We start from the raw sequence: 7,566 nt of genomic DNA, 5'->3' as shown, positions 1-7,566 counted from the left end.
AGCTGTTGCCCGAATCGCTGTGTTCTAAGAAGTGACATGTCACTTCCGTGCGCTTTGCCGGCAGCTCCTGCTCTGTCTATGGCAGGAGCTGCAGGCTGAGCGCACGTTCTCTACCGGCACCATGCGCCTCAGAACGGAGCTTTTCAGCTGCGCTCTGAGGCACACCTTTTAGGTGCCGTGCAGAGCGCACACAGCCCTACCCAGCTCCTCCTCGGCACTGGCGACGGTGTCTGGTCGGCGGTTGCTGGGCGGCGGGTGGGCGGGGCCAATGACAAAGAGCGCGAAGCGCTCTTTTTCAAACTTAATGGCGGCTCAAGCTGACCGGCGGGCGGGTAGTTCCCTCAGAACGCCGCTCGCCGGCGCACGTAGCTTGAGCCTCAGCAGGGAGGGAGCCGCTCATAGCAAACAGCGCCGTGAGCAGAACGCTTTCCTCCATGCTGATTTTAGGGGAGGAGGGGGGGGGGGGGTGGGAGGAGGGGGGGGGGGGGGGTGGGGGGAGGGGGGGGGTGAGGTTGTTAAATAATGGCGAGCACAAGCGGACCAGCGGGCGGGTAGTTCCCTTAGAACGCCGCGCTCACCGGTCACACATCGCTTGTGCCTCAGCATAGAGGGAGCCGCTCACAGCTAACAGTGCTGTGAGCTGAAACGCTTACCTCCCTGCTGATAGCTCTCTTACCGCCTCCAGGAGCGGGTCCCTGTGTCCGGCTGCCCAAACAGGTCCGGGTCCTGCAGCCGAGAGGCTGGAAGCTGGGCAGCACGGTGATATGTATCCAGGAGGCGGGGCTTAGGCCAGTCACACCACAGGAGGCGGGGGCGGCAGGTCAGTGTCTTTCTAGGGGGAGACCTCTATTTAAACATGCATAGGGGCCAGCAGTCAGGGGGCAGCATCTCAAGTTTCTGGCTGCAGTGCCCCTCATTGTGTTATAGCCCACGTGTCATGATAACACTTGTACCATCTTTTCATTTAGATTCCACCTACAATTATTTACCGATTCCAGTTCTGAAATAGGCTTTCATGATCTACTCACTAGAATTCTCAAGTGCATAAGGTACTGAGACATATACATGTTCACACCATTATAAAGAACAAAGTATAAACATTGAGGTTTTTCTCACACCCATGTTCCTGTGTTCTTTGATATGATATGTGTTCATTTCCTTCACTATATAGGATTGCAAGTTTTCCATTTGTACCTTAATGGCAATGACGCTATACAATTGAACACATATCATCCTGTTATCCATATAGGTGTGTATTTACCTGCTTGACTATTTTTGGTTGTTTGATCCAGAATGTTTCTCCAGATAGGTCATGTGGAAATTTTCTTTCCTCAGTACAAATGTTTTCACTATGGCTTTGGAAAAATTTTTTGTATGTGCATCATGGTCATTTGACCCATTGTACTCTCAAGTAGCAATATATTGTACTGTTATGTTGTACTATGTACTAATTACGTGTTTATATGGTTTTGTAACCCTTTATGATCTTAGATAACTTTATCCTTGATAAAGACCTAAAAACAAGGTCGAAACGTTGGATGAATTATCCTTTTGCACAAATAAAGAATTTTCAGCATTCCAAGAGTTCTTTTCTTACGTTATTGATCACTATAGTGTGCCAGAGCTATTTCTATTGAATTGACTCTTATTTTTTCTGAGCACCTGCTATATACACAGTGACCCAGACATATTCAAGTTTCATTCAGAAGGCAGAGGGAAGCCTTAGCAGCTGAGCCTATATCTTGGCTTGTGAGCATTAGAACAGGCCGGCGATTACAGGGTAACATGAAAAATGTCCAGCTTGCATTATGACTAGAACATGACAATATCCTTTTAAGTACTAACCTATGATGCGTTCCTAAGCAGTTGATGTTATATGTTCTACATTTCATTTTCTGCATACTTTACAAGTAGTAGAATTTGCTTTGATATAGGCAACTGGATTTTCACAATGAAAAGGCAAAGGATAACGCCCGAAAAAGACGCCATACATTATGTCAGTGCCATCACTGACAAACCTGGATTGACCATGAAATACATCAATCCCCTTAAAGGTGAGTTAAAACAAGTTTTAACTAAATTGCCTTAATATTGTCATGCATTAGAATGACTGTCTTAGGTAATGATAAATATTTTCTACAGGAAGAGGAGTGTTTGCTGAAACTGAAATCGAAAAAGGGAGTTTTGTTGCAGAATATCGAGGCGAGCTCACGTATGCACTTACGATGGTAGACAACTACTCGAGATTTATGGTTGTGGTACAAGTCAAAGATCTAATGGCCCATACTGCAGCGAAGGTCTTCCAAGCACACTTATGCAGACCTCATGGCTACTCAGAGAGAGTCCTCACAGATCAAGGCACAGCCTTTGAAGCGGAAATCTTCAAGGACTTCTGCAGCTTTTACCGATGCAGGAAGATGCGCACTACACCCTACCATGCTCAAACCAATGGTTATCAACCTGCTCAGGACTTTACCCCATATTCCAGATGTGGCCTTACAAGTGATTTATAGAGGGGTAACAATACGTTGGGATCACCGGATCTAATCTCCCTTTTTATACACCCTAAAATCTTGTTTGCTTTAGAATAAACAATAACATCATAAAGGTATAGCAGTACCGTTTCAAAGTTTCGGTGTCCCAAGCAGCATTCCATCAGCCTCTGGAAGGTTCCTGGCAAATTGCACAGCTCGAAGGGCATGCTTTTGAACTCGCAGAGACCCATCGGGGTGGCAAAGGCGGTCTTCTCCCGGTCTGCCTCAGCAACGGACACTTGCCAATAGCGACTAGTGAGATCAAGGGTAGAAAAATAATTTGCAGTTCTCAATGCAGCTAGCTATTCCTCAATACAGGGGAGTGGTGCTGTCCTTCTTCTTTAACAGGACCAACGGAGCTGCCCAGAGGCTACAACTGTCACGGATAACCCCAGCCTCCTTCATGTTGCTCAACATGTCCTTGGTACACTGGTAATGTGCAGGTAGTTTTGGCTTATATCTCTCTTTGATGGGTGGGTGTGCACTTGTGGGGATGTAGTGTTTGACCCCTTTTATTCTTCAAAAGTCTAGCGGATGTTTGCTGAAGACTTGCTCGTATTCTTGCACTAGCCTGTAGACCCCCTTCTTGTGATGTGAAGGTGTGGAGTCAGTGCCTACGTGTAATTCCTTACACCACTCCTCTGGCTGACTTGGTGAGCTGTCACTGAATGGGTGGGCTGAAGCAATGGTGGATGCTGCTGTTTGGATAGCATGTGTATCTACTGAGAACAGCTTATCAATGGTGGCAAATCGGAGCAGCTTAATCTCTTGCTCTCCGCAGTTCAACACTCTCATGGGCACTCTTCCCTTCCATATTAATGAATAAAACTATGATGTAAATAGCATATAGATACCCCACAAATGCAGATAAAAGTAGGTTATGGGAAAAGGGGGAAGAGAGAAACAGGAAAATAGTGGAATAAAGTATACCTTCCAGGTGGGAGAGGAAATGGCAGCACAGCCAGTGGAGGTGAAGCAAGGGGAGCCTGCAACTAAAGAGTTGAGAGCGTTATCACATGGTGACTGAGCCTGATTGTAACGGGAGCATAGAGGTGCCGATCCTGTCTTACCTGCGTTGGTGTAGAAGTGGGTGTCCTGTGGTGGAGTCAGCTATGTGCAGTGGTGGCCGTGGGTTCTTTTATGTGCGACCGTAGTAATAGCTGCGCCCACTTCCTGTATGGGAGTGGAATGCAGTGAGGGTAATGGAACGCACGCCTGCGCATTTGTGTTTAACGTCGCGCATGTGCAGAACGGAGAAAAGGCTGCGCTCACTTCCTAATGAAAGGGAGTGAGACGCATCTGGGAAGGGAAGGGAAAAGATTAGGGTTTGGGGATGATGAAAGGGCTTTCTACGGGCAAGGATGGCAAAGGGTGGCAGTGACGGAAAGTCAGGCAGCCTGTCCTGTCCTGTCCTGTCCGTCCGTCTTTTTGTATCATGAATTGGAAAGACTGCAAGGGGGAGGGGAGGTGCTTGTGTCCAAAAGGAGGAGTTATTCAGATTCATTGCAGTGGGCGGCGGCTGCAAAAAGCACCATTCTTCTTGTTTTTGCTCTGCAAAACAGCCTTTTCAAGGGTTGGCTTGGGTGACAAAATGTCTTCTGTAGGCGTGGGTTTGTCTCCCTCTCCCTAAGATGTGTCCGGTATAGGCCAGGGTGCCACTCAAGGCCGTAACCAATTCGGGTTATAGCTTCTCGGCCTTTTGGCTAAGATCAAGTGTAGTTTCGGAGGACGCTACCTTGGTCGGTACTGGAAGGTGCCTGGGATTGCACGTCTGCCGGCCTTGAGGAAGTGTGTGCGCCTTCTGGTGACACATAGCCCTCTTGTGCCTGGACGGTTCCCAGGCAACGGGAGGCGATCACCTTTGTTATTTTGAAGTCCTACTGATAAACAGAAAAAAAAAAAAATTAAATCTGTTCTTATCAGTTTAATATCTGATACGTCCCCTCTCTGGGGACCATATATTAAATGGATTTTTAGAACAAGGAGATGGAAAAAATCTTGCTCTGTCCACTGCACGCATTGACCTGGTATTGCAGTACCTCCAGGACCGGTGCACCCCTTCTTAACCCAGTTTCCAAAAGCAGAACTCAATTCACCTGATTCAAATGAGCCCCATTAGTTAATTGAAAGAAAGCAAAAACTTTATATGCACCTCAATTTGGCCAATTCACTTTTCACACTTTCACCCTTTTTTTATCTTTCACACCTTTTACTTGCTTTATTGATGCAAAAAGCTGTGCCAAATAGCAAACTCATCTCCACTCAACTTGACCAACTCTGCTATGTCCCGTGCAGTATCTTATTCTCAGTCTTATCTAGATCATTTGCAATTGAATAGAATAGATCCCTTTTGGCTGCTTATGACTGTGTAAAATATGTAGTTTTACTGGGCTGGGATGAGAGAATCCATTGAAGCATGGTGTAGGGATTGTGGTTCCTGTGTGCTAAGAAGAGAGGCTGGCACCAGCCAGAAAGCCCCATTGCAGCCAATAATCACTTAATAACTTTTTCAACTTGTCATCATATGGGAGGCCTTCCATTCCTTGTAGTAGTCTAGTTGCCCACCTTTGAACTGACTCTAACTTCTGAATGTCCTTATTAAAATGTGGAGCCCAAAACTGGTTCCCATATTCCAGATGTAGCCTTACAAGTGATTTATAGAGGTGTAACAATACGTTGGGATCACGGGATCTAATCTCCCTTTTTATACACCCTAAAATCTTGTCCCAAGCAGCATTCCATCAGCCTCTGGAAGGTTCCTGGCGCATTGCACAGCTCGAAGGGCATGCTTTTGAACTCGCAGAGACCCATAGGGGTGGCGAAGGCGGTCTTCTCCCGGTCTGCCTCAGCAACGGACACTTGCCAATAGTGACTAGTGAGATCAAGGGTAGAAAAATAATTTGCAGTTCTCAATGCAGCTAGCGATTCCTCAATACGGGGAGTGGTGCCGTCCTTCTTTTTTAACAGGATCAACAGAGCTGCCCAAAGGCTACAACTGTCACGGATAACCCCAGCCGCCTTCATGTTGCTCAACATGTACTTGGTACACTGGCAATGTGAAGGTGGTATTGGCTTATAGCTCTCTTTGATGGGTGGGTGTGCACCTGTGGGGATGTGGTGTTGGACCCCTTTTATTCCCCCAAAATCTAGCGGGCTTCCCACCGGTAACCCGCTCCCCAGCTTGGATGGATGCTGAGGGAGCCCCTTTTGCCCGCAGGCTCTGGCCCTGGGAACTGTAGCCTTGGCGGTGACTGTGCTTCCCTCTACGGTGTGAGCTGTTGCCTTCAATCGGGTCTTGACTGCTGGGAAACCCTGGAGGTTCCTGTCGCTAACGGATTTGACCGGTTTTACGGCGACTCCTAGCCTGGTCGGGGTCCGTAGGCCCTGCCGGATGGTGCTGGCTTCTCTTCACTCCCCGATCTGGTACCGGCGGGCCACCGCCCATCCCCGGTCCGTACGGTTCACTCCAATCAGCCTCTCCTGCAGAAGGTCACCACCGTCTGCCAACCTTGCTGAGTGCCCGGGCCACACACCCGGACACGGTCAGTCTCCTCTCCTCTTCACTTCTCTAACTCCAAAACTGATCTCTAATCTGACTCCTTTTCCCGCCTCCAGGACTGTGAACTCCTCGGTGGGTGGGATCAACCGCCTGGCCCACCCCCTGGTGTGGACATCAGCCCCTGGAGGAAGGCAACTAGGATTTGTGTTTAGCTTCGGTGTGCCTAGCCGGAGTGTAGAGTGTGTTGGTGTAGTACCTGTGACGACCTGGCTTGTCCAGGGCGCCCATGTGGGGTGTTGGCAGTGTATTTGCGCCTGCGTTCAAAGGTTTGCTGAATGGATAACTGAACGCTGCGCTGGGACAAGGACGTGCTTGATGATGGTGTTATTTCTGAGTAGGCAACTGCAGGTGCAGGACCGGAGGAGGCTTGTTCGCAGGCAGCATGGACAGGGGATTGGCTCGCATGCACAACCAGCGAAGACGTAGCAGTGACATTAGCAAGCACTGCTCCTCGACTGTGTTGTACTTCCCACAAAGTCGGGTGCTTGGCTGACATGTGCCTGATCATGCTGGTGGTGGTCAGGCTGCTAGTTTTGGTACCCCTGCTGATGCTGGCACGGCAGGTGTTGCAAATGGCCTTTTTAGAATCATCTGGATCCAACTTAAAAAACTGCCAGACTCGGGAAGACCTAACATTTGTACAGGCACCTTGTGTCGTGTTGTTGTTCCGGGGAACGGTTGCCTGACTTCTGCCTGGAGCCACCACCCTGCTTCTTACTGCCTGTTGGGATGCTACGCCTCCCTCCCCCTGTGCACTGCTGTCCTCGCTCTGCATATCCTCCTGCCAGGTTGGGTCAGTTACTGGATCATCCACCACGTCGTCTTCCTCTTCCGCACCCTGCTCCTCCTCCTGACTTCCTGACAATTGTGTCTCATCATCGTCCACCCCTTGTTGAGACACGTTGCCAACTTCGTGAGAACGTGGCTGCTCAAATATTTGGCCATCTGTACATACGATCTCCTCATGACCCACTTCAACATGAGCTGGCGAGAGGCCAGAATGTGCGAATGGAAATGTGAACAGCTCTTCCGAGTGTCCAAGTGTGGGATCATTAATGTCCGAGGACGTGTACTCAGCCTTGTGGTAGGAAGGAGGATCAGGTTCTGAAATGTGCGGTGCAGTATCACGGCTACTGACACTTGACCGTGTGGAAGACAGAGTGTTTGTGGTGGTGCCAATCTGACTGGAAGCATTATCCGCTATCCAACTAACAACCTGTTGACACTGGTCTTGGTTCAAGAGCGGTGTACTGCTGCGGTCCCCAAGAATTTGGGACAGGACGTGCGAGCGACTAGATGTGGCCCTTTGTTGTGGCAAAATTAGAGCTTGCCCACGACCTCGGCCTCTGCCTGCACCACCATCACGTCCACTTCCTTGTTCCTTGCCAACGCCCTTGCGCATTTTGCAATGCTGTGCTGACGTGTATTCACTAGACTTGGGCGTTATATCAAAGTTTGTGCAAATTGTGCACC

At 49.0% G+C, this 7,566-nt stretch overlaps 1 pseudogene; it reads left to right on the top strand.

Annotated features, from left to right (window-relative positions):
* Nucleotides 1-4,388: 4,388 nt before the first annotated feature.
* On the top strand, nt 4,389-4,595 carry LOC142286506 (U2 spliceosomal RNA; annotated as a pseudogene).
* Nucleotides 4,596-7,566: the final 2,971 nt, after the last annotated feature.

This window comes from Anomaloglossus baeobatrachus, unplaced genomic scaffold (genome assembly GCF_048569485.1).
Source record: "Anomaloglossus baeobatrachus isolate aAnoBae1 unplaced genomic scaffold, aAnoBae1.hap1 Scaffold_66, whole genome shotgun sequence".
NCBI classification, from domain to species: Eukaryota; Metazoa; Chordata; class Amphibia; order Anura; family Aromobatidae; genus Anomaloglossus; species Anomaloglossus baeobatrachus.
The sequence above is the reverse complement of the archived record's forward strand: the minus strand, read 5'-3'. Positions and strand labels throughout refer to the sequence as shown.